At 34.7% G+C, this 24,139-nt stretch overlaps 1 long non-coding RNA gene and 1 pseudogene across 4 annotated transcripts in view; both read left to right on the top strand.

Annotated features, from left to right (window-relative positions):
* Positions 1-1,520, top strand: part of LOC149139422 (uncharacterized) — a 32,521-nt gene extending 31,001 nt beyond the window's left edge. For all 3 annotated transcript variants that reach the window (XR_016264614.1, XR_016264613.1, XR_016264612.1), the window contains one exon: positions 1,373-1,520. This is a non-coding gene — a long non-coding RNA (uncharacterized LOC149139422). The remainder of the gene's footprint in view (positions 1-1,372) is intronic.
* Positions 1,521-1,635: 115 nt separating this feature from the next.
* Positions 1,636-23,937, top strand: LOC149139421 (protein TOPLESS-RELATED PROTEIN 2-like; annotated as a pseudogene). The gene is made up of 35 exons (XR_016265046.1): positions 1,636-2,114; positions 2,315-2,419; positions 2,711-2,800; positions 2,891-2,967; positions 3,147-5,308; positions 6,801-7,530; positions 7,675-7,787; positions 7,942-8,116; positions 8,245-8,335; positions 8,495-8,832; positions 10,939-11,073; positions 11,514-11,668; positions 11,817-11,929; positions 12,084-12,258; positions 12,387-12,477; positions 12,637-12,972; positions 18,297-18,495; positions 18,599-18,709; positions 18,805-18,887; positions 19,121-19,188; positions 19,437-19,581; positions 19,721-19,830; positions 19,986-20,034; positions 20,404-20,413; positions 20,670-20,833; positions 21,265-21,341; positions 21,614-21,626; positions 21,724-21,761; positions 21,862-21,972; positions 22,118-22,297; positions 22,559-22,681; positions 22,713-22,788; positions 22,904-23,068; positions 23,172-23,344; positions 23,450-23,937. The product of XR_016265046.1 is annotated as a protein TOPLESS-RELATED PROTEIN 2-like (transcript).
* The last annotated feature ends 202 nt before the right edge of the window (positions 23,938-24,139 follow it).

Raw genomic sequence — 24,139 nt, 5'->3', positions numbered from 1 at the left:
GGCCTTCTTCAAGTCTCTTTGGTGGCTGCTCTGACACCATACCTTTAAAACCATGTTTCTTTTTTAGGGCTTTCTAGACTAATAACTACTTTTAATGATTTCATTAATTTAACTTGCGTTATTACATTCATCATTAAGCAATTATACATTCAACAGTAAAACAATAAATCTAGTAGGATCATAAAGAGACAACCAAACAAGAGATGCAAAATTTATCTCGAGAAAAACCCAACAACCGTTTCTTAGAGAAAATTTCCAATTTAACAAGAGATACAATTTGATTTCCCAGTGAAAAACAAAGTCAAACTGACCAGTAACCAAACCGAGGTCAAACCTGATCAAACATAGATAACACCGTCCTCCTGCCTAGAACTTCGGTCTACTACCCAAAAACTCATCTTGCTGCCTAGAATTTCGGTCCTCTTATTTTGCCTCAGATTCATCCTCTTTCTGCCTTAGATCATGCCTCAAATTCATCCTTCTTATGATTTGAATTGGATACCCAAATGGAGAGGACGAATGCCAATATATAGATGTTGAATGAGCTGAATAGGTGTCTCCCTTCATTGGGGCTGACTTGAAGCCGATCTTACATTTGGACGCAAAAATTCAAAATTTTCTTTTGAAGCCAATTTGGAATTCACATATATATTTATCATTTTCTTGTATATTTGGAGGGATATAACTTGATTATGAAGACCAACCATAGCTACAAAATTCAACATATCTTTCATGAGGTTTTTGATGTCCTTTTAAGATTTCTCATAAGATATTTTGATCTTTATTTAATATTTTATGGTTTAATTTTTGTTTGGTTTAGTGGGTGGGAGATAAATGTAGGTCTTAATGGTCCAAGATTCCATACCTTTACTAGGTAAAGGTTAATGTTGCAGTTTATCTATGGTCCCATACATGCCTTTGTTTAAATTAAAGGCATCTTACACTATTGGTCATTTGTTTGTTTAATTATAAATACAATGCAATGTAGGTAAAAAGAACATAGAGGATCACTAACGAAACTACTTAAATATCTTCATAGGAGAGACAATATAGTGTAGTGCAGGGACAAAGGTGGAGGTAATTTTTCTTCTAGTGCAAAATCCATTCATAATTTGCTATAGAATCTTCTCGTTGCAAACACTTTAGTTCTTTTCCCTCCTTACCTATTTAGGTTTATGATTTTTGGTGTTTGAGTAAGATGTATCTTTTGGTGCATAAGATTATTCATAAGACATTTTAGTCTTTGCTTAGGATTTCAGATAAAATATTTTGATCTCTGTTTCATATTTCTTACAATATTTTGTGTGTATTTAATATTTTTCATAATATTTTCTAGTCTCTATTTAATACTACTCTATTTTTTGATGTGCAGGGTTCCCTTGGTCAGTGATGGACTCTTTTGGGGTTGTAAAGCATACTCTTGTTTGTCTTGTTTCCCTTGGTTATCGATGGACACTTTTGGGGTTGTAAAGCATACTTTTGTTCATCTTTTTTATGTTATTTTTGTTTTTTCTTTTAATTGTTGGTCCTATTTTTTGCTATTGTCGTTTTTTGTTTTTTGTTTTTGTTTTTTTTGTTTTTGTTTTTCGTTTTTTTCTTTTGTTTTTTTCTTTTTTCTTTTATTGTTGTGACTCTATCTTTGACTTTATGAGCATGGCCATGCTAATTTGTGGTTTAGTATTTTATTTTTCTTGTGTCTTTTGATTTATTTTTCTTTTTTGATTCAATGGGTGGAGAAATCAAAGAAGACCTTAACAACCCATAATGTGGGTTGACGGATGATGTGGAGTCTATAGTGTAGTGGGCAAAGACAAAGAGGTATGTAATTGGGGAATTTACTTGTTTATGGGCAAAGGCAAAAGAGGTATGTATAAGGAGAATTTACTTGTTTGTTACTACATAATTATATGGTTTCATGCCCATTTTAATTTAACTCATTTGTTGGTTCATCATTATATCATGTGTCTATTGAAATTTAGATGCAATATAGAGTTAGAAAGGTGAATGAACATAGACGAAACATAGAGTTAGAAAGGTGAATGAACACTGATGAAACTATTGAATATCTTTTTGTCAGGAAGATGTGGAGCACTATAGCAGAAGTAGAAGCAAAGGTAGAGGATGAGTTATCTTTTGGTGCAAGACTCATTTATGTTCTACTATAAAATCCTCTTAGTTTAGATACAATGGTTCCCCAACCTCCTTACCAATTTGGGGTTTATAATTTTTGGTAGCATAAGATGTACTTCTATTTAAATTAATGCATCTTATATTATTTGGGATTCTCTTATTTATTAAATGTATGCAAATGCAGGTAAAGGAAGATGGACGAGCAAAGGTGGAGAAGCAATGTTGAAACTTTTGAAATATTTTTATGTGGAGAGACTTGGAGTGATGTAGGAGAGTTCAAAGATAGAGTGTGAGTTCTCTTTTGGTTCCAATATGCATATCTTCTCCTCTTCAATACTATGGTTCTCCTCTCTCCTTCCTTATGTAGGGTTTATGATCTTTGGTCATTGAATATTCAATAAAACATGCTTTTGCATAATATTACTGATAATTTTTTTGTCTTGGCTTATGATTAAGAATTCTCATAATATCTTTCAGTGTTTGTTTAAACATTAATATTTGTTATATGACTTTTGTTGTTTGTCTTAAAACTTTTTGGTCTTCATTTAATATTTTATGGTTCAACTTTTGTTGGATTTAGGAAGTGGAGATATAAAGGTGGTAGGTGTTAGTGATGGTGCAGATTGCATAGGTGCATTTGGTGAAGGGGAAGACTAAGCAAGAGGAGGAGGTGGGTACGGTATCATGTGTGTTTGTTTAAATTAAATGAATTCTATATCATTTGGGATTTATTTATATAGTGAGTGCAATGCAAATCTAGGTAAAGGAAGGTGGAGGAGAAATTTAGTTTTGTGAGCAGGAGAATTGGAGAAGCGTAGGAGAGTGCAAAGGTACAAGGTTAGTTCTCTTTTAATTCCAACATGGATATTTTCTTGTTTGAATACAATGATTCTCCCTCCTCTGTTATTGAGGAATTATGATTTTTTGTTTATGCATGGTTCCATCTATATTTATTTAAATTTTAGGCGTATTACATTATTTGTCATTTATCTTGTTATTGACATAATGTAATGCAGGTATTGTAACATAAAAGGTTACCAACTAAACTACTAAAATGTTCTTTTGACGGAGAGATTGCAATAGTGGGCGAAGATAGAGGTGAGTCCTTGTGAGGGAGAGATTGCAATAGTGTGTGAAGGTAGAGGTGAGTTCTTTTTTGGTGCAAATGTCCATATATGATTTGTTATTACCTATTTACCTATATATAATCCTTCCTCCTTACCTATTTAGGATTTATGATTGTTTGTTTATGCATAGTTCCATCTATGTTTATTTCAATTCTAGGTGTCTTACATTATTTGTCATTTATCTTGTCATTGACATAATTCAATGCAGGTAATGCAACATTAAATATTACTAACTAAACTATTAAATTGTCTTTGTGAGGGAGAGATTGCAATAGTGTGCAAAGGTAGAGGTAATTCTCTTTTGGTGCAAATGTCCATGGGTTTATGATTTTTAGTGTTTACATAAGATTTACTTTCTAGTACATAAGATTGATCATAATACTTTTGGTCATTCTTTGATATTACTCTTAAGATTTTCAATCTTTATTTAATATATCTTACAACATTTTATATTTCATATATCTTACAACATTTTATGTGTATTTCATATTTTTGCATGTTATTTAATTCAATACAATATAAAGCAGTTAGTGTAGTATGGAGGATCATCAATGAAAACACTGAAATATCTTTATGAGAGAGGTAGAGGTAAAGGTAGAGGTAGAGGTAAAGGTAGATGAGAGTTTTTTTTGGGTGCTAAATCCATGTATGATTTGCTGTGAAATTCTTCTATGAAATATGACAATTATCCCCTTCTTACCTATTCAAGGTTGATTTTTAGTGTTTGCATAAGTTGTATTTTCTAGTGCATAAGATTACTCATTATATTGTTGGCTCTAGTTAAGATTTCTCATAAAATATTTTTGATATTTGTTTAATATTTCACGCAACATTATATGTGTATCTAATATTTTTCGTATGTTTTTGGTGTACAGGGTGTCCTTGGTTGGCCATTGACACATTTTAGGGTTGCAGATCAGAGTCTTAATCTATTGTTTCTCTCAACTTGTTTTTTTGGGTTAATTTTGGTATTTTTTGCAATTGTTGGTTGCATCTTTTGCTATTGTTGTATTTTGCCACTTTTATGGATTTTATTTTTTTGCATTTATGAGCATGGCCATGCTAACTTGTGGCTTGATATTTTGTTTTCTTATGTGTCCTCATCTATTTTTTTTACTTTCATTCTTTTTTCTTGGGTGGGTGAAGAGATTAAATAGGTCCTACTCCTTATAACCCATTTTTTGGGCTTTGAGTGTAGTGGGAAAAAGCGATGGATGTATGTATTGAGTAATTGAGTGATTTACTTGTTCCCTACTACATAATTATATGGTTCCATGCTTATTTTAATTTAACTCATTTGTTGCTTCATAATTATATCATATGTGTTCCTTTAAATTTAAAGGAAATGCAGATTAAAGAAGGTGGAAGAGCATTGATGAAATCATTGAATATCTTCGTGTGAGAGATGTGGGGCAGTATAGCAAAGGTAAATGGCTTTGAGGGTGAGTTATCTTCTAACATAAAGGGTGAGTTCCTTTCTTTCGTTTTTCCATTGATATTTCTTATTTTTTTTGCATTTGTGAGCATCACATGCTAATTTGTTTTGCTATCAAGTCCTTTCTTTAAGAACATTGGTTTGCCTCCTTTGGTCACCTATTTATTGTTGACCATTACTCATCATATCTATGGTAAGATTTCTCATAATATTATTTCATAAGACTTTTGTTGTTTCTCTTAAGATTTTATGATTTATGTTTAATATTTTTTGGTTTGGCTGGGTAGTTTGTGAAATAAAGGCGGGTCCTAGCATTGATGTAGATTCCATAGGTGCATTAGGTGAAGGTGAAGGCTAAGAATTATGAGGTATATATGATTCCTTGTGTGCTTATTTAAATTAGATGCATCTTATATTTTTTGTGATTTGTTCATTTATTGAGTGCATTGCATTGCAAATAAGGGAAGGTGTAGAAGCATTAATGAAACTATTGTTTATTGAGTGCACTGCAATGTAGATAAAGGGATGTGGAGACACATTGATGGACCTATTGAAATATCTTTGTGTGGGAGAGGCTTGGGACAATTTACAAAAGTGCAGAGGCATGAGACAAAGGGTAAGTTCTCTTTTGGTTTTGTTATGAATTTCTTTTTGTTTTGATGGTTCTCCTCCCTCCTTATTTATTTAGGGTATACAATATCTCGCCTTGAAAATATGATTTTTTAGATTAACTTATTGATAAATTTGTGATTTCTCACACTACATTCAATATTTCTAATGCAAATTTTGTTTCCATTTTAAGACTTTTCATAAGATTTTTTGGTCTCTATTTAATTTTTCTGGTTTGGTAGTATAGTTACTAACAGTTGTAACAAAGTAAACAATATGTTGAATGCTCTTTTCAATATGGTTAGGCATGTTTTAGGTTGAGGGAGAATGTCTCTAGTAGTAGGTGAGCCTGCCTTTCTAATTGATGGATGACTTGATGCCCAAGAATCCAATGTACCCCTGAATGTCAGTGGATATAAAAAGTGTCTCAAATTTGGACAATATTGTGGATGTCTAAATTTCTAATTTAAACATATGAACTAACACCCCTTTCCAACTGGAAATATTTCTTGTATTCCATACATCTAGGTGTCAGTTTCTCCAATTTATATTCTCGCTCATCCAATTTCTCAAGCAGGACAGATTGTTTAAAATTTCCCATAGCACATTTACCTTTGGATCTAAGAATTCAGTGGGTGGTTAAAATAAGTGTTTTGATAATATCAAGGGACAAATATATCTGCAATAGCAATCAAAGCAACATCTTTCATATGAGCTGGATAACACTGCAGAACATCAATTGTTATGCCCAAGAATCCAGTGTACCTCTGAATTTCAGTGCATAAAAAAAGTGTCGAGTTTCAAGAATATCATGGATATCTAAATATCTGATTTAAAGATCTGAACCAACAACCCTTTCTACCTAGAAATATTTATCGTATTACATACATCTAGATGTCAGTTTTTCCAAAATATATTCACTTATCCAAATTTTCAAGTAGGACAAATTGTTTAGTTCTTTTTTCTTGTTCTTGTCTGACAATTTGTTTTTCAAAATTTTTGGGTTTTTTTGCAACTTTGTAAACTATATGTTTTTCTGTATCATTTCTTAATTGGGACATGTCATAGCTATATTTTTTTATGGGAAAACAGTTTTCTTTCTTGGAAGGTTGGACTTCTTTTCAAGGTTTATTTAATTATTTTTAAATAGTCAGGTTTGTCATCCCAATTTGAAGCAAATAGGAAAAGTTGACAAATGTTTAAACTTTAATTTTCTAAATTCATATTTATTTTCAATTCACAAGTTATTTTCACCACATTGATATCAACATTTTTAGGAGGGGATGGAGATGGGAGTAGACTGAACTTATAAGACATTAGAAAGCATGCAAGAAGATATTAGCTAGTATCTATATAATTTATTTTTGGTTTGTAGGCTCACATTTTTCAGGTTTTTTTTTGGTTCAATTTAGTATATTGTTGGGGATGCATATTGTGATTAGTCCAAATGCTGTAAATACAACCTTTTGATGATTAGTTATATTTACTTCCTTGTGTAGACTATTGCGATAGCATGCATGTTCCTTTATGGTAACGTTGAAGAAACTTTTGTGCTTCCTTGAGATGCTACAATGTTGGCTTAGGACATTCAACAAAAGAGGAACCCTACTGCTGCTGAAGGTATTGGAAAAAAGGTATGGTTTAGAACGTTGTATAAATTGATGTTGCAACATGTTTTATGTCCTTTTTTGCTAATGAACTTTGAGGAGCTAACATTTTGGATGTGCTTTAGGGATTCAATGTTTGTGTAGCAGTATATATATGCAACTTGCTTTGGTTTTCAAGAGTGCTATGAATAACAGTGATAGGTAGGGATAGGTGGTATTCGTGGCTGAGCAGGTTGTTTCTATGCTGACCTTTGCTTTATCATGCAACATCCATACAAACATATTGTTTCTGCAAATCAAGATTTTTAATGCTGCATAAAATTCTTTAGCAAAAATAGCATGGAATTTTGTGAATAATGGGTGAGTGTTCCAATCTCTTATCCTTAGTCTTCAATATTTTATGCTTTTTGGATTGCATGCATCTCTGCATTTTCAACAACATTAGAAAACTGCTTTATGTGTTACAGGGATTAAAACATATTGGTGTTGGAGCTATCTTTCTTGCTGCCATTAGATGGAGAGAGGTCTTGGTGGGAGGATTTTCATGTGACTCTTCACTAGTGTGAGGGTTAGCTAAACTTATCTGCTTTGATATACTTTGGAGTTTTTGCAGAGTGTTCAGGTTTGTAATATTGCTCAAATTTCGCATAATGTCATCATATCTAGATATGTTTTTTCATTGCACACATCAATTGTTGTTAGGCGATATATATTAGGAAGTAGGGGACTGACTGTTATAAGTGACTTGTCAATTTGTGACATGTAGGAATCTACCCATTACAATTGTTAATTTCTATGCAGAAGTTAGCAATCAAATGTTGGATCTATATGAACAAACCAAGTCAACGTCCACTTCAAATTTCATCAACTCTCCTTAAGGTGTGAATAATAAATTAAAGTCTTCATATAATAATATTATACAGATTTAGTTGAGTGAAAAGATCATATCAAAAGCAATTATTGCAGTAAACACTTGTCATTAATTTGTTAGAACTATTTTCTTCATAGTAGCTTGAGTTTGATGATATTGCAGGTAAACACCAAATATAAATCCATGAAATGAGAAGGCTGCAAGTCATACTATGCTTGGGCATGTAAATCAAGGTTCAACAATTCCAAAGTCTGTTACAAACTGATAAAAAAAAGCACATCTGAAACAATAAAGAATTCAGCTACTGAGAGTAAGCTAACATCAATGGCAATTTCAGGTAAAACGAGTAACATGGATATACAAGAGCATTTTGTCAATACAAATTCTGGGGTTATTTGTGTTCATTTAAATTAGAGGCATTTTAATTTATTTGTTTATTTAAATATTGAGTGCAATGCAATGTAGGGAAAGTAACATGGAGGATAATTGATGAAACTATTGAAATATCTATGTGAAAAACACTATATTATAGTGCAGTGAAGAGGTAGTGGTAGAGGTGGGTTCTCTTTTGGTGCAAAGTCCATGCTATCTGCTGTGGAATTATCACATTGTCTTTGTTTTATATTTATCATAAGATATTTGGTGTGCATTTAATATTTATTATAAGAATATTTTATAGTCTCTATTTAACACTCTTCTATTTTTGGATGTGCAGGATGTCGTTGATCGGCCACGGGCAATTTTTGGGATTGCAAAGAAGAGTCTGTGTCTACTATTTCTCTTTGTTTGTTTTGTTTTTGCTATTGCTTGTTGTTTGTTATTTGGTTTTTTAACAACTATGGCTGTTATTTTTTTACATTTTTGAGCATGGCCATGCTAAATTGTAGTTTGATATTTTGTTTTTCATGTCTACTTTCCTTTTTTGTTTATTTGTTTTTTGTTTTTCACCTTTGTTCATGGCTTTTGTTTTGAGTTCTATGAGTGAGGAAATTAAGGCAAGCATTAACAGAGCTGATGACGATTCAACAGATTTAATGGGCAAAGATGAAGGAGGTATGTTTGTTGCCACATAATTTAATGGTTCCACTTTGGTTTAATTGAACTCTTTTGCTACTTATTACTTGCTTCTAATTGAGTAGAGTTTGTAGATATGGATGAAACAAAACAAAAGTTTCAATCGAAATTATGACCATACTAGTTTTCATCTATAATTGGGAGGGGTACTAAGCATTATGACCATACTAGTTTTCATCTATAATTGGGAGGGGTACTAAGCATTATGACCATACTAGTTTTCATCTATAATTGGTAGGGGTACTAAGCATTATGACCGTACTAGTTTTCATCTATCTAGAATTGGGAGGGGTACTAGTTTTCATATCTAGAATTGGGAGGGGTACTAGTTTTCATATCTAGAATTGGGAGGGGTACTAAGCATTATGATCATACTAGTTTTCGTCTATCTATAATTGGAAGGGGTACAAAGTGCACTTAGTGCCACTAGAGGGTGTGGGTTTTTTTATGTGTATTTGTTGCAGATATGGATGAAACAAAACAAAAGTTTCAATCGAAGTTGTGGCCATACTATATTTCATCTATAATTGGAGGGGTACTAAGCTATTGGGAGGGGTACTAAGTATTATGACCATACTAGTTTTCATCTATCTATAATTGGGAGGGGTACAAAGCACTTTGTGCCACTGGAAGGTGTGGGTTTTTTATGTGTACTTGTAGATATGGATGAAACAAAAAAAAGTTTCAATCAAAGTTATGGCCATGCTAGTTTTCATCTACAATTGGGGAGGGGTACTAAGCACTTTGTGCCATTTGAGGGTGTGGGTTTCTTATGTGTGTATTTTGATCTCAACATTTTTAGTAAAACATGACACATTAGTATTTTCAGCTAGATAAAATCTACAACTTTCTTATATGGCTCCTTCATGTTTTTATGAAGGAGCCACAAGCATCATGGACTTCTTCCATCTTTCTATCATAGAGGAATGCATGTTTTTCAAGAACTTACCACAGTCAAGCAATGTAATGAACATAAAAAATTTGGCCTTGCACAAAGCTGGGAAAGAGTGCAACCAACTTTGGTATCTGTAGGGTTTATGTAGGGGGTTTGATTTTCTGCTATTTCTTCAATCAACTTTAGTTGGGCCTTAATTTGCAAACTAACTTATCTCCTATGTTGAGATGAAGCCTCATACCTCATCCTATGTACATGTTTTTGCCATTCTTCAATCAACTTTCGTTGGGCCTTAAGTCCACACACTAACCTGTCCTGAGACCACACAATAACCTAGGAACATAGACTAGCTAAAACCAAAGAGGGTCTCTAACTCTAACTAGACAAATAGGAGATGAAAGTGAGCCTCAAAAGAAACAAACACATTAGAAGATTGAAACCATGGCATTCTTTTCATTCTCAACACCGTATTTACTTGGCACTCCCTATCATTCTTCCATCTTGCCACTTCACACAATAATGTGACTTCTAGTGGTTAATTCTTATAGAGGGTCAAAAAATTTCTGTTCCTTCTCTTGGGGTTAAGATCCATCATTGTCATATCACGAAGCTTTATGGTTCTTCACGTTACCATGTCATGCTGGTTTGAGGTGGAGGTCCCACACATTTTTGAACTTCTCTACTCATGATAGGTGTGACTACTTCCAAGCTTTGCTACTTTATAATGTTCTCATTACCCTAGGCATTAACATTAACATTGTATATCTAAGCAACACCCTTAGAATAACCTAGGGTAAGGTTGGACTTCTTTTCAAGGTTTATTTAATTATTTTTAAATAGTCAGGTTTGTCATCCCAATTTGAAGCAAATAGGAAAAGTTGACAAATGTTTAAACTTTAATTTTCTAAATTCTTATTTATTTTCAATTCACAAGTTATTTTCACCACATTGATATCAACATTTTTAGGAGGGGATGGAGATGGGAGTAGACTGAACTTATAAGACATTAGAAAGCATGCAAGAAGATATTAGCTAGTATCTATATAATTTATTTTTGGTTTGTAGGCTCACATTTTTCAGGTTTTTTTTTTGGTTCAATTTAGTATATTGTTGGGGATGCATATTGTGATTAGTCCAAATGCTGTAAATACAACCTTTTGATGATTAGTTATATTTACTTCCTTGTGTAGACTATTGCGATAGCATGCATGTTCCTTTATGGTAACGTTGAAGAAACTTTTGTGCTTCCTTGAGATGCTACAATGTTGGCTTAGGACATTCAGCAAAAGAGGAACCCTACTACTGCTGAGGGTATTGGAAAAAAGGTATGGTTTAGAACATTGTATAAATTGATGTTGCAACATGTTTTATGTCCTTTTTTGCTAATGAACTTTGAGGAGCTAACATTTTGGATGTGCTTTAGGGATTCAATGTTTGTGTAGCAGTATATATATGCAACTTGCTTTGGTTTTCAAGAGTGCTATGAATAACAGTGATAGGTAGGGATAGGTGGTATTCGTGGCTGAGCAGGTTGTTTCTATGCTAACCTTTGCTTTATCATGCAACATCCATACAATCATATTGTTTCTGCAAATCAAGATTTTTAATGCTGCATAAAATTCTTTAGCAAAAATAGCATGGAATTTTGTGAATAATGGGTGAGTGTTCCAATCTCTTATCCTTAGTCTTCAATATTTTATGCTTTTTGGATTGCATGCATCTCTGCATTTTCAACAACATTAGAAAATTGCTTTATGTGTTACAGGGATTAAAACATATTGGTGTTGGAGCTATCTTTCTTGCTGCCATTAGATGGAGAGAGGTCTTGGTGGGAGGATTTTCATGCGACTCTTCACTAGTGTGAGGGTTAGCTAAACTTATCTGCTTTGATATACTTTGGAGTTTTTGCAGATTGTTCAGGTTTGTAATATTGCTCAAATTTCGCATAATGTCATCATATCTAAATATGTTTTTTCATTGCTCATACACATCAATTGTTGTTAGGCGATATATATTAGGAAGTAGGGGACTGACTGTTATAAGTGACTTGTCAATTTGTGACATGTAGGAATCTACCCATTACAATTGTTAATTTCTATGCAGAAGTTAGCAATCAAATGTTGGATCTATATGAACAAACCAAGTCAACGTCCACTTCAAATTTCATCAACTCTCCTTAAGGTGTGAATAATAAATTAAAGTCTTCATATAATAATATTATACAGATTTAGTTGAGTGAAAAGATTATATCAAAAGCAATTATTGCAGTAAACACTTGTCATTAATTTGTTAGAACTATTTTCTTCATAGTAGCTTGAGTTTGATGATATTGCAGGTAAACACCAAATATAAATCCATGAAATGAGAAGGCTGTAAGTCATACTATGCTTGGGCATGTAAATCAAGGTTCAACAATTCCAAAGTCTGTTACAAACTGATAAAAAAAAGCACATCTGAAACAATAAAGAACTCAGCTACTGAGAGTAAGCTAACATCAATGGAAATTTCAGGTAAAAAAAGTAACATGGATATACAAGAGCATTTTGTCAATACAAATTCTGGGGTTATTTGTGTTCATTTAAATTAGAAGCATTTTAATTTATTTGTTTATTTAAATATTGAGTGCAATGCAATGTAGGGAAAGTAACATGGAGGATAATTGATGAAACTATTGAAATATCTATGTGAAAAACACTATATTATAGTGCAATGAAGAGGTAGTGGTAGAGGTGGGTTCTCTTTTGGTGCAAAGTCCATGCTATCTGCTGTGGAATTATCACATTGTCTTTGTTTTATATTTATCATAAGATATTTGGTGTGCATTTAATATTTATTATAAGAATATTTTATAGTCTCTATTTAATACTCTTCTATTTTTGGATGTGCAGGATGTCCTTGATCGGCCACGGGCAATTTTTGGGATTGCAAAGAAGATTCTGTGTCTACTATTTCTCTTTGTTTGTTTTGTTTTTGCTATTGCTTGTTGTTTGTTATTTGGTTTTTTGACAACTATGGCTGTTATTTTTTTACATTTTTGAGCATGGCCATGCTAAATTGTAGTTTGATATTTTGTTTTTCATGTCTACTTTCCTTTTTTGTTTTTGTTTTTTGTTTTTCACCTTTGTTCATGGCTTTTGTTTTGAGTTCTATGAGTGAGGAAATTAAGGCAAGCATTAACAGAGCTGATGACGATTCAACAGATTTAATGGGCAAAGATGAAGGAGGTATGTTTGTTGCCACATAATTTAATGGTTCCACTTTGGTTTAATTGAACTCTTTTGCTACTTATTACTTGCTTCTAATTGAGTAGAGTTTGTAGATATGGATGAAACAAAACAAAAGTTTCAATCGAAATTATGACCATACTAGTTTTCATCTATAATTGGGAGGGGTACTAAGCATTATGACCATACTAGTTTTCATCTATAATTGGGAGGAGTACTAAGCATTATGACCATACTAGTTTTCATCTATAATTGGTAGGGGTACTAAGCATTATGACCGTACTAGTTTTCATCTATCTAGAATTGGGAGGGGTACTAAGCATTATGATCATACTAGTTTTCGTCTATCTATAATTGGAAGGGGTACAAAGTGCACTTTGTGCCACTAGAGGGTGTGGGTTTTTTTATGTGTATTTGTTGCAGATATGGATGAAACAAAACAAAAGTTTCAATCGAAGTTGTGGCCATACTATATTTCATCTATAATTGGAGGGGTACTAAGCTATTGGGAGGGGTACTAAGTATTATGACCATACTAGTTTTCATCTATCTATAATTGGGAGGGGTACAAAGCACTTTATGCCACTGGAAGGTGTGGGTTTTTTATGTGTACTTGTAGATATGGATGAAACAAAAAAAAGTTTCAATCAAAGTTATGGCCATGCTAGTTTTCATCTACAATTGGGGAGGGGTACTAAGCACTTTGTGCCATTTGAGGGTGTGGGTTTCTTATGTGTGTATTTTGATCTCAACATTTTTAGTAAAACATGACACATTAGTATTTTCAGCTAGATAAAATCTACAACTTTCTTATATGGCTCCTTCATGTTTTTATGAAGGAGCCACAAGCATCATGGACTTCTTCCATCTTTCTATCATAGAGGAATGCATGTTTTTCAAGAACTTACCACAGTCAAGCAATGTAATGAACATAAAAAATTTGGCCTTGCACAAAGCTAGGAAAGAGTGCAACCAACTTTGGTATCTGTAGGGTTTATGGAGGGGGTTTGATTTTCTGCTATTTCTTCAATCAACTTTAGTTGGGCCTTAATTTGCAAACTAACTTATCTCCTATGTTGAGATGAAGCCTCATACCTCATCCTATGTACATGTTTTTGCCATTCTTCAATCAACTTTCGTTGGGCCTTAAGTCCACACACTAACCTGACCTGAGACCACACAATAACCTAGGAACATAGACTAGCTAAAACCAAAGAGGGTCTCTAACTCTAACTAGACAAATAGGAGATGAAAGTGAGCCTCAAAAGAAACAAACACATTAGAAGATTGAAACCATGGCATTCTTTTCATTCTCAACACTGTATTTACTTGGCACTCCCTATCATTCTTCCATCTTGCCACTTCACACAATAATGTGACTTCTAGTGGTTAATTCTTGTATAGGGTCAAAAAATTTCTGTTCCTTCTCTTGGGGTTAAGATCCATCATTGTCATATCACGAAGCTTTATGGTTCTTCACGTTACCATGTCATGCTGGTTTGAGGTGGAGGTCCCACACATTTTTGAACTTCTCTACTCATGATAGGTGTGACTACTTCCAAGCTTTGCTACTTTATAATGTTCTCATTACCCTAGGCATTAACATTAACATTGTATATCTAAGCAACACCCTTAGAATAACCTAGGAATACAACAACTAAAATGGAACATGGTCTTTTACTAGACAACCGGGAGAAATAAGTATGCAACAAAAACAACAAATGCATAAAAATATTGAAGTTATTGCTTTATCTCCATTCTTAGGACCTTATCCACATGCACTTGCTATGATGCTTCTATTATGCCACTCCACATAGTAATGTGACTTCTAGCCATTAATATTAGTAAAGGGGGAAATAACCTATTTTTGATCCTTCTCTTTGCAGTTAAGATCCATAACCCTCATATCATGAGGGTGCATGGTCCTTCCCTTACGTGATTGTGACGGTTTGACGTAGAGTGATTGCATTTATTTGCCTTCTTTGGACTCTGGTTTGACGTAGAGTGACCACATTTATTTGCCTTCTTGCACTCATGACATATTTCAAGCAAACAAATCAATTATTCATAATGAAGTTGGTTATAAGTAAATTTAATATTAAATAAGGCCAATTAAGTTCTCTTTGTAAAATTTGGAAAATATCAGTTTATGATGTTTAATAATTGTATGGTGACATTTTTAGTCCCTCCCTCTTGTCGGGGACTATAGTTTTAGCGCAACAGTCAAAATCCTTTGAAGGTTATTAGTTTGCTCAATTCGATCATCGGCAAGCCCATTATGGGAGCATCCCCCAATTATTACATTCCATGAGGATTCATCCCTTTTAGGCATGATGTCAAACAATTGCAGAGCATCCCACAATTTGCATACAAAGTAACGAAGGCATTCCATATAGAGATATCTGAGCAGAATCTCGTTCCCATGACATGGGCATGGACCTCCTTGCCTTCTTTTAAGGCTCCTAAGCTGGCACATCCACTGACAACAGTGGGAAAAGTGAATTTGTTTGATTTCATGCTAGCTAGCAGCATTTGGCGAAAGAGTTTCAAGGCATTTTCATCATCTCCATTTTGTGCATATCCTGCATAATTGCATTCCATGAAACACCCATCGCTCTCTGGCATCTTACCTAATATTTTAGATCTGCCAGGCCTTTTGGTGTAAAAATATCAACCTTTAAGCACATGGCTACCTAAAATTATCCATAATGCAAACAATTGTAGGGTGAAGTCCATCATCTCTTACAAATTCGTTATAGAGCTAACTCTTTATCAGAATGTCTTCACAGATTAAGACTAAAGATTACTGGCAGCAGATAATGTTATCCATAAACATTTGCTGCTTTGAACATAGTTTTCTGTTAATGATCGTTTTCCTTCATAGCTGTAGACTTAAATGTGATAAAGACAGTTTCTTAAATAGCCTTATTTTCAAAACACTTTGCAAAACCAATCATTTATCTTCTCACTTGTGATTTATGATTTCTAAATGTTAGGCATTTTTTGTTTGTAACTTTATCCACAAGCAAGTACCAGAGTATTTTCTCATTTAGAAGAGTTTTAACAGTATCTTTGGTCTGGGGGCTTTATTTTGAAAGAGAGCATGATTCTGGACCATACATATTTTCCATGAGATGTATTTTGGGATGTCCTTCCATGCTTTCACCATCATTGGTTTGTTGTTTAGTTTTCTGGCCATAGGATTTTTTTCCATGAAAGGCTTAGTTGCCTCCAATCCTTTGCCTACTTGAATGCTGAGATCCTTAATGGTGTAGTTCTAAACATGTTCGGTGAAGAGACAAACTAAAAATAGCTGTGGGGCAATTTCTTCCTCTGATTGACATAGAGTACATTTGGCGGGCACTTGATTACCTCTCTTTCAGAGATTCTCCACTATCAAGATTGGGTCCACCTTGGTATTTAGTTTGACTGGTTGAATCTAGTGTTGCAATAGCACTGGAAATAGTCTCCATTACTGAAGACTCTTAAGTGAATACAAGCATTTTGTATACCACTTCCATTTGCTAATTCTACTACAAAAAGAATAATACGAGGAGTCTTGTTGGTTCCTGGCATTTTCTGGTGGTAAAAAAGATGAATCCACTATGTTATCAGATCCCATCTGAAGCTTTAGTTTTGCATCATTATCTTCACCAGCAGGAGAAATTTTTGAGTTGCTACTTAGCAACTTGTTCCCCATTTTCTTATGTGAAAATCTCAAACTGTGCTCAAAAAAAGAAATGAAAACTTCACCACTGCTTTGACTAACATGTGAAATGCTATCCAAAGAATGAATATTGAATGATAGCCTAATTTTATCAACCTCTGTTTTGTCAACTCCATCCCTACCAGTGGATTTCTCAGCCACCACTAAGAGAAGTTGAAGATTTAGCCTTTGATCACACGTAATGAGTTTAGTGTATTTTCTTCACAAGAGCTGCATCCTAACAAAAAGACTTGGCTTCACATTGCACAATATAGTATAGACATACCAACATGAAAGATGCCACAACTTGATCTACTCTGTTGCAACTTACAATCAGAAAGATCAGCTACATGACTTTGTAGAAGGAGGCTACATATGGCCTATATATCATTTGATGATTAGAAGGTGGATAAGTTAACAATTCTTGGCAATCCTTTATTGTGCCATTTTAGAACTGAACAAACTCATGTCATATGCAATATGCTAGATAGAAGATGCTGATAAAACATCCTGAAAGCTAAAACTATAGTGTGTCCATTCCATTTTTTGAAGCACAGGTAGCAACAAGCATTATATATGTTGTATAAGTTTCATCCTTAAATTTGAACCTTAAATGGTTGACAAAGTATCCACTAGTCAAAACAGTGTGTGTGTGTAAACTAGCATGGACCTGTTTCAAATAGTTGACACCAATATATGCATAAGTCACTCTATATATTTTAAGGTTATTTTTGTACCACTGAACTGATCTTTGTGCCTAATGAACTTGCTGTGGATATCCACCACCTAGCCTACAGGTTTGATTCTCTCTCTAGATTCTTTACAAGAATCCTGACCATCAACAATATTTACTTGAGTTTCACATAAATTGCCACTCTCTACATGCTTAAATGATTTCATAGGTGCTGTCATTACATGGCCATCCACACTCAATAAAATGACCTCCAATTTACCATTTTCAACTTTTCTCGAGTTTGGCCATCCACACTCAACAAAATGACCTCCAAATTACCATTTTCAACTTTTCTTGAGTCTGAAGTATCTTCTAAAGGTGGAAGATCCATATTTTTGTAATCATAAACACTATTGCCAGAAAGGAGAAAAGCATCAGTTTGTGGGGTATTTCCTGCAGAGACATCTTAAGTGCCTGAGCTTCCCTCCATTGAGAGCACTGAAGCCTCTCTATAACAATCACAACCATTGTGTTAACCTCCACCTTGATATTTAGTTTGACTGGTGCATATTTCTCTCTGGAGTATTGACACAATATATTATGAATAATGATAGATGTTTCAAATCACTAATAGACGCTGGGATAGGTACAGAGAATAACAATCACAACCGTTGTGTTAACCTCCACCTTGATATTTAGTTTGACTGGTGCATATTTCTCTCTGGAGAATTGACACAATATATTATGAATAATGATAGACGTTTCAAATCACCAATAGATGCTGGGATAGGTACAGAGAAGTTGTCATGAAATGTCTCTGAGTATTTGTAGTGATAACTAATGAACAGTAAATGCAACAGTGAAATTGTTCACCCTGCAATATATGCTATTTATTCCAAGACTACATTGTTTAACTCACAACCTATCTAAATTGATGACATGCAGCAATATCGCCTTCACAACAGCTGCATCCTAACAAAAAGACTTGGCTTCACATTGCACAATATAGTATAGAGTCTATAGACATACCAACATGAAAGATGCCACAACTTGATCTACTCTGTTGCAACATACAATCAGAAAGATCAGCTACATGACTTTGTAGAGAGGCTACATCTGGCCTATATCATTTGATGATTAGAAGGTTGATAAGTTGACAATTCTTGGCAATCCTTTATTGAGCCATTTTAGGATGTTTTTTCAGCATCTTCTATCTAACATATTGCATATTGCATCTTCTATTTCAGGCTTTCCATCCTGCTGGTGCTTCTTCCGGCAGTCTTTCGGGATGGATGGCAAATTCTAATCCTGCTGCTCCACACTCTGCTGGACCAGTGTCTCTTGCACCACCCCCAAATGTAGGTGAGTTTAATTTATTATATTTTGTAAAATGCTCTTTGGTAGGCTAACACCATGTTACCTCTTGGAAAATTTTTATGGCATGCTTGAGCAGTCTTTCAGGATGGATGGCACATTCTAATCCTGCTGCTCCACACTCTGCTGGACCAGTGTCTCTTGCACCACCTCCAAATGCAGGTGAGTTTAATTTATTATATTTTGTAAAATGCTCTTTGGTAGGCTTGAATGTTATGGCATGCTTGAATGTTATTGAGTAGGAACAGTGGAATAAGAGAGAATAGTTTATGTCCTTTGAAGTGGGATGATTTAGTAGGCCCTTTCTGTTCATATATGTCAGAAATATTTTCCTTTTTTCTATAACACGAGTTTTCCAAATAGAGCATATTTTGACTTCTCATCAAATGGTCCAGCTGTAGACTATCAATCTGCTGATTCTGAACACCTCATGAAGCACATCCGGGGTGGTCAGTCCGAGGAGGTACATACAGAGCATTAATTAAGATTGATATTCGATGATATGATGGATTGAAATTGTCTGTCTGCAGTCCATGTGTTGATTACCAATTTAATGCTAAATTCTCCTTTAGTTTTTGTTTTGTTTTGTTTCTTAGCTTTTCTACCAGGTCCATTGACTGTTGTATGTGTTTGATTTTGAGTAGGATTTGTCAGTTATTCTACAGGGCATTGCTTTTCTACAAACGAAGAATGCTTACTTTCTAATTGTAGGTGACCTGCCCAGGCCCAGGCCCAACTCATCCTCTTAACATGTACTCACAAGATGACCTGCCAAAGAGACAGGCAAGAACTCTCAATCAGGGTTCAAATGTTATGAGTATGGATTTCCATCCTCTGCAGCAAACAATTCTGCTAGGTGATTTCAAATTCCATTCAATACAATTCTTCATTCAAATAAATTCCTAAAGTCAACTTGGAAGATGTACCTTTTATCTTTGTAAGTATGTTCACACTGGCTAGTGGTTCAACTTTGCATTGCTGACTTTATCGATCAGTTGTAACAAATGTTGGTGACAAAGCAATTTGGGAAGTGGCATCTCGAGAAAGATTAGCTTGTAGGATCTTTAAGGTTTGGGAAATTTCGGCCTGTTCGATTCCAATGCAGGTAGATGATTTTTTCATAAATTAGTTCTGTGATCTAAATTGGGAAAATTGTACCTATGAATTGATCTTGAAAAGATTTTAGAGTTCTTTACTGGAGTTGATTATTAGCACAGGCCTTAGGTAAACTCTTATATGTGTTTTTTTATGTTTTCATAGGCTGCTCTTGTGAAAGATCCAGCTGTATCAGTGAATCATTGTATTTGGGGTAACTTAATCTATAGTTTGTATTCTTTAATAAGATGATTGGTTATCATTTCCTTCTTTATACAACAATGTGAGTGATTTGTAATAATGCCATCTACAATGTCTCTGGTCTCCATTTGGTTGGTTGAGCACCAATACAATGGTGTGCTATTCCCTCTATTTATATTCTGACATGCCTGCATTGAATTGCTTTTCCCAAGCATATAGTTCACATATATTCTTATACTATGGCAGGCAATTTACATTGTGTGAAGTTACATTGCATATTCTATTTTTGTTTGATGTTTGGCTTCTTGTGATTTTTTTGCCATATGAGAAATACTTTATTGCACTAAAGATAGATGGATTATGACTCTTTGTTTGTATGCAGATTATTTTTTCTACAACTATTGATGGAAAGATCAAAGCCTGGTTGTATGATCTTGCGGGATCTAGGGTGGACTATAATGCTCCGGGCCTCTGGTGCACTACAATGGCTTACATTGCTGATGGAACAAGGTAAAATGTTAAACTTGGAATGGTGTTTAGTTTGTGAAGTGTCTTCATGGGGATCTGAGTTTTACTTCAATTTTTTATATGTACTATGTCAAGACAATGCCCTTTCTAAAGTATATAATTATTTGTATTTTTTATTAGGCTCTTCTCTTGTGGAACCAGTAAAGATGGTGATTCGTACCTGGTTGAGTGGAATGAAAGTGAGCGAACAATCAAGCGGACATATTTGTGGACATATTCTGGTTTTAGGAAGCGTTCCTTGTTTTGCAAATTTGATAAAACTAGGAATAGGTTCTTGGCAGCTGGTGATTAATTTCAAATAAAGTTCTGGGACATGGATAACACCAATATCCTGACAACAATTGATGTTGAGGGAGGGTAGTTCGGTAAGAAGTTATTTTTGAAGACTAGGATGCCTTATTTTTAGAGTTTGAGAGAACGATTTTGAGAAAAAAAAAATGTTTCAATACATTATTTCAAGTTTTCTTAATCACATCTCAATGTATAATCCTTGTGTTATTTTCCAAAAAGTTCCATTCTAGTCCTCACCTTCGTTTCAGTAAGGACATAGCATAAAGATCTTAGCCAATGCAGAGGAATTTCGCTTGGCAACAAAGGTAAATTGCTTCCATGAACATTTACTATGTACATGCACTGCTAATTAATGGTAAAGTTTAAACTCTAACCAGATCATTTTTATTATGCATACTTCAATTGTGAATGCCATGTCCTGCAGTCACTGCTCCTGGTTCCCTCCCTGGTGCTATAGACCGTTCAGAGAGACTTCCACCTGCAGTGTCAATGACCAAGTTTGTAAGAGCTTTCTCCTATAATTATTTCTTTAGATTCTAGAATATTTGTCGAGCCATATTCAGTTTAGTTTGTCACATATATCTTATCAGTGTCTAAACTTTCACTCCAGAGTACAGATATTGTTGTTTTCAAGTTTCCATATAGCATAGGATTTTGTTTTTCCCTTTCAAATGCTCTATTAGCCATTATTTTGACATATCTTTTATAGGAATAGGATGATATGATCAGTGTATTCTTACAATTATCTGACACTTGAGACAATATGTGTGCAGAGTATAGACAGCAGTAGGACCCCAGATGTTAGACCAAGGCTTCTAAATGAGGTTACAGACAAGAGCAAGAACTGGAAATTGACTGAGATCACTGATTCGGGTCAGTGTAGGTCCCTCAGGTTGCCTGAACACAATGCATGCAAGCAAGGTATGCAATCATCCTTCTATTATAGAAAACACTAAAAGTTGACATACATTACAATTTTTTGTGCTACAAATCCAAACAAATAATGTGCTATTTCTTGCAGGTAGTAAGACTGATATACACCAATTCCGGTGTTGCTGTTTTAGCACTGGCATCCATTACTGTCCATAAGCTATGCAAATGGCAGCGGAGTGACCGGAATCCATCTGGAATGGTGGGGTTCTTTGGTAGTTGTTTGATTTCATTTTATTTTAGTTTGTTTTATTTATTTATTTGTTTGTTATACTTTTGGATATATAATTTGCAGCTTATGTAGTAATGATTGACAAGGAACTAAGAGTTAGTATTTTATTCCACAGTCTACAGCGAGTATTCCACCACAGATGTGGCAGCTAGCTAGTGGGATTGTTATGAATAATGACATTGGTGATACAAATCCAGAAGAAACCGCTGCTTGTATATCTTTGTCTAAGAATGATTCCTATGTGATGTCTGCTTCCGGTGGCAAGGTCTCCTTATTCAATATGATGACATTTAAGGTAAGAGAGCCTTCTACCTAAAGAACATTTTAATGTTTCCGATGATGTATATAATTCCAGTTTTGGTACATTGGTCTGCTTAGGGGTTTATACTCTAATGTCTCACCTGCAAATATAACTGTTGTGTTTTTGAACTTTAAAATTATGTGATGTTAGAGTTGGTTCTTGTGTAATGTTCCTCACAATAGGCTAAGATTTCAAAGGCTCCCAGTTTATCCAAGTCACTGGTTTCATGGCATGCTAATTAGTGATTCATTGCAGGTCATGACAACTTTCATGCCACCTCCTCGTGCAGCCAATTTTCTGGCTTTCCACCCTCCGGACAATAACATCATTGCAATTGGCATGGAGGATTCGTCAATTCAAATATACAATGTTTGAGTTGTGCCCTTTTACCAAAAATGACCTTTTACAGGTGAAAACAAAGCTCAAGGGCCACCAAAATAACATCACAGGCATGGCTTTTGGTATCTTCTGGAGCTGATGCCCAGGTATATGGTGTCTTTTATTATTATATATAGTCTGACTCCGTGATGTTCACTTTAAAGCTCACACGAAACTAGCGAGTAGAAATGTTCCTGTACTCACAACCACGTCCTTTGGCAGTTATGTCTCTGGGGCATAGATGGGTGGGACAAGCAAAAGTCAAGAGTTGTACCGGTACAGCCAGGAAGATCATCGCCACCAGTCAGGGATACAATTCACTTGTTGGTTGTGCATGAGAGCCTGCTTGCTATATGTGATGCTTCCGAGTTGGAGCGCTTGCGCTATGTAAGTACTTGTAAGCAGTCTTGAATTCAAACATAGACAGTTATGTAATGTCACTTACTTTCTGTATCTGATTGGATGACCTTGTTACATGGTTGCATTGCAGTGGTCTCCTCATGATTCCCTATCTGCTCCTATTTCAAGTGCCATATACTCATGTGACAGCGTCCTAGTTTATGCGAGCTTCTGTGATGGTGCAGTTGCCGTGTTTGATGCATAAAGCTTGAGGCCTCACTATCGCATTGCACCTTCTGCATATTTACCATTGGGAATGAACAGGTAAATGGGCTTTTTCATTCTATCAAGGTTGATACATCTATTTGTCAGATTTGGCTTTTGGCAAGGCATATTATGATTTAATTTGTTGTTTTGTTATTTATGCAGCAGTAATGCCTATCCTTAGTCGTTGCATCACATCCATCCAAACCGAATAATGACAGATGGAGGAGTTCATGTTATTGAGCCTTCAGAGTCAGAAGGGAAATCGGGTGTTGGACCTCCCCCAGATAATGGAACTATCGGATCAAATCCAACATTAAGTAACCAAGGTTCGGAACCACCCTTTCGGTAGTTCAATGGGAACATAAGAACAATTTGAAGTGCATTGTACCACTTTGTGTATACCGACTGTTTATTTACAAGAATACCATGAATAATGGTAGTGCGTCTTGGCAGTGAAATTGCTCAGTGCTGTAGATGGAGGTTAAACAACTGTAAATGATACCTAAATGAGTAAGTATGTAGGTGCAGTGAAATTGCTCAGCGCTATAGGTGCAGTCTGTAATTGGAGCATAATTCATGAATCTTCTTTCTGAAGGTTTTTCGGTGTATTTTTAAACCTTTCTTTGTACCACGAGATTTTTTCATATGTTCATGTGCAGTCAAACAAACCTGGTTTATGTGGAAGCTTTGTCAGACTTTGGGGAATATTATATTTATAAACTGAATCAACATTTTTGGATTGACATTAACTGGAGCTCAAATTGAAGTAATTCAATTGAGAAAACATTAATTATGCATGAGTCTCTGCAATTGAGTCAACGAGCTTTCTTGTTTGATGACCATTGCTTGAAC

This window comes from Pinus tabuliformis, chromosome X (genome assembly GCF_031772625.1).
Source record: "Pinus tabuliformis cultivar Carrire ecotype Pingquan chromosome X, CPIR1, whole genome shotgun sequence".
Classification (NCBI taxonomy): Eukaryota; Viridiplantae; Streptophyta; class Pinopsida; order Pinales; family Pinaceae; genus Pinus; species Pinus tabuliformis.
The sequence above is the reverse complement of the archived record's forward strand: the minus strand, read 5'-3'. Positions and strand labels throughout refer to the sequence as shown.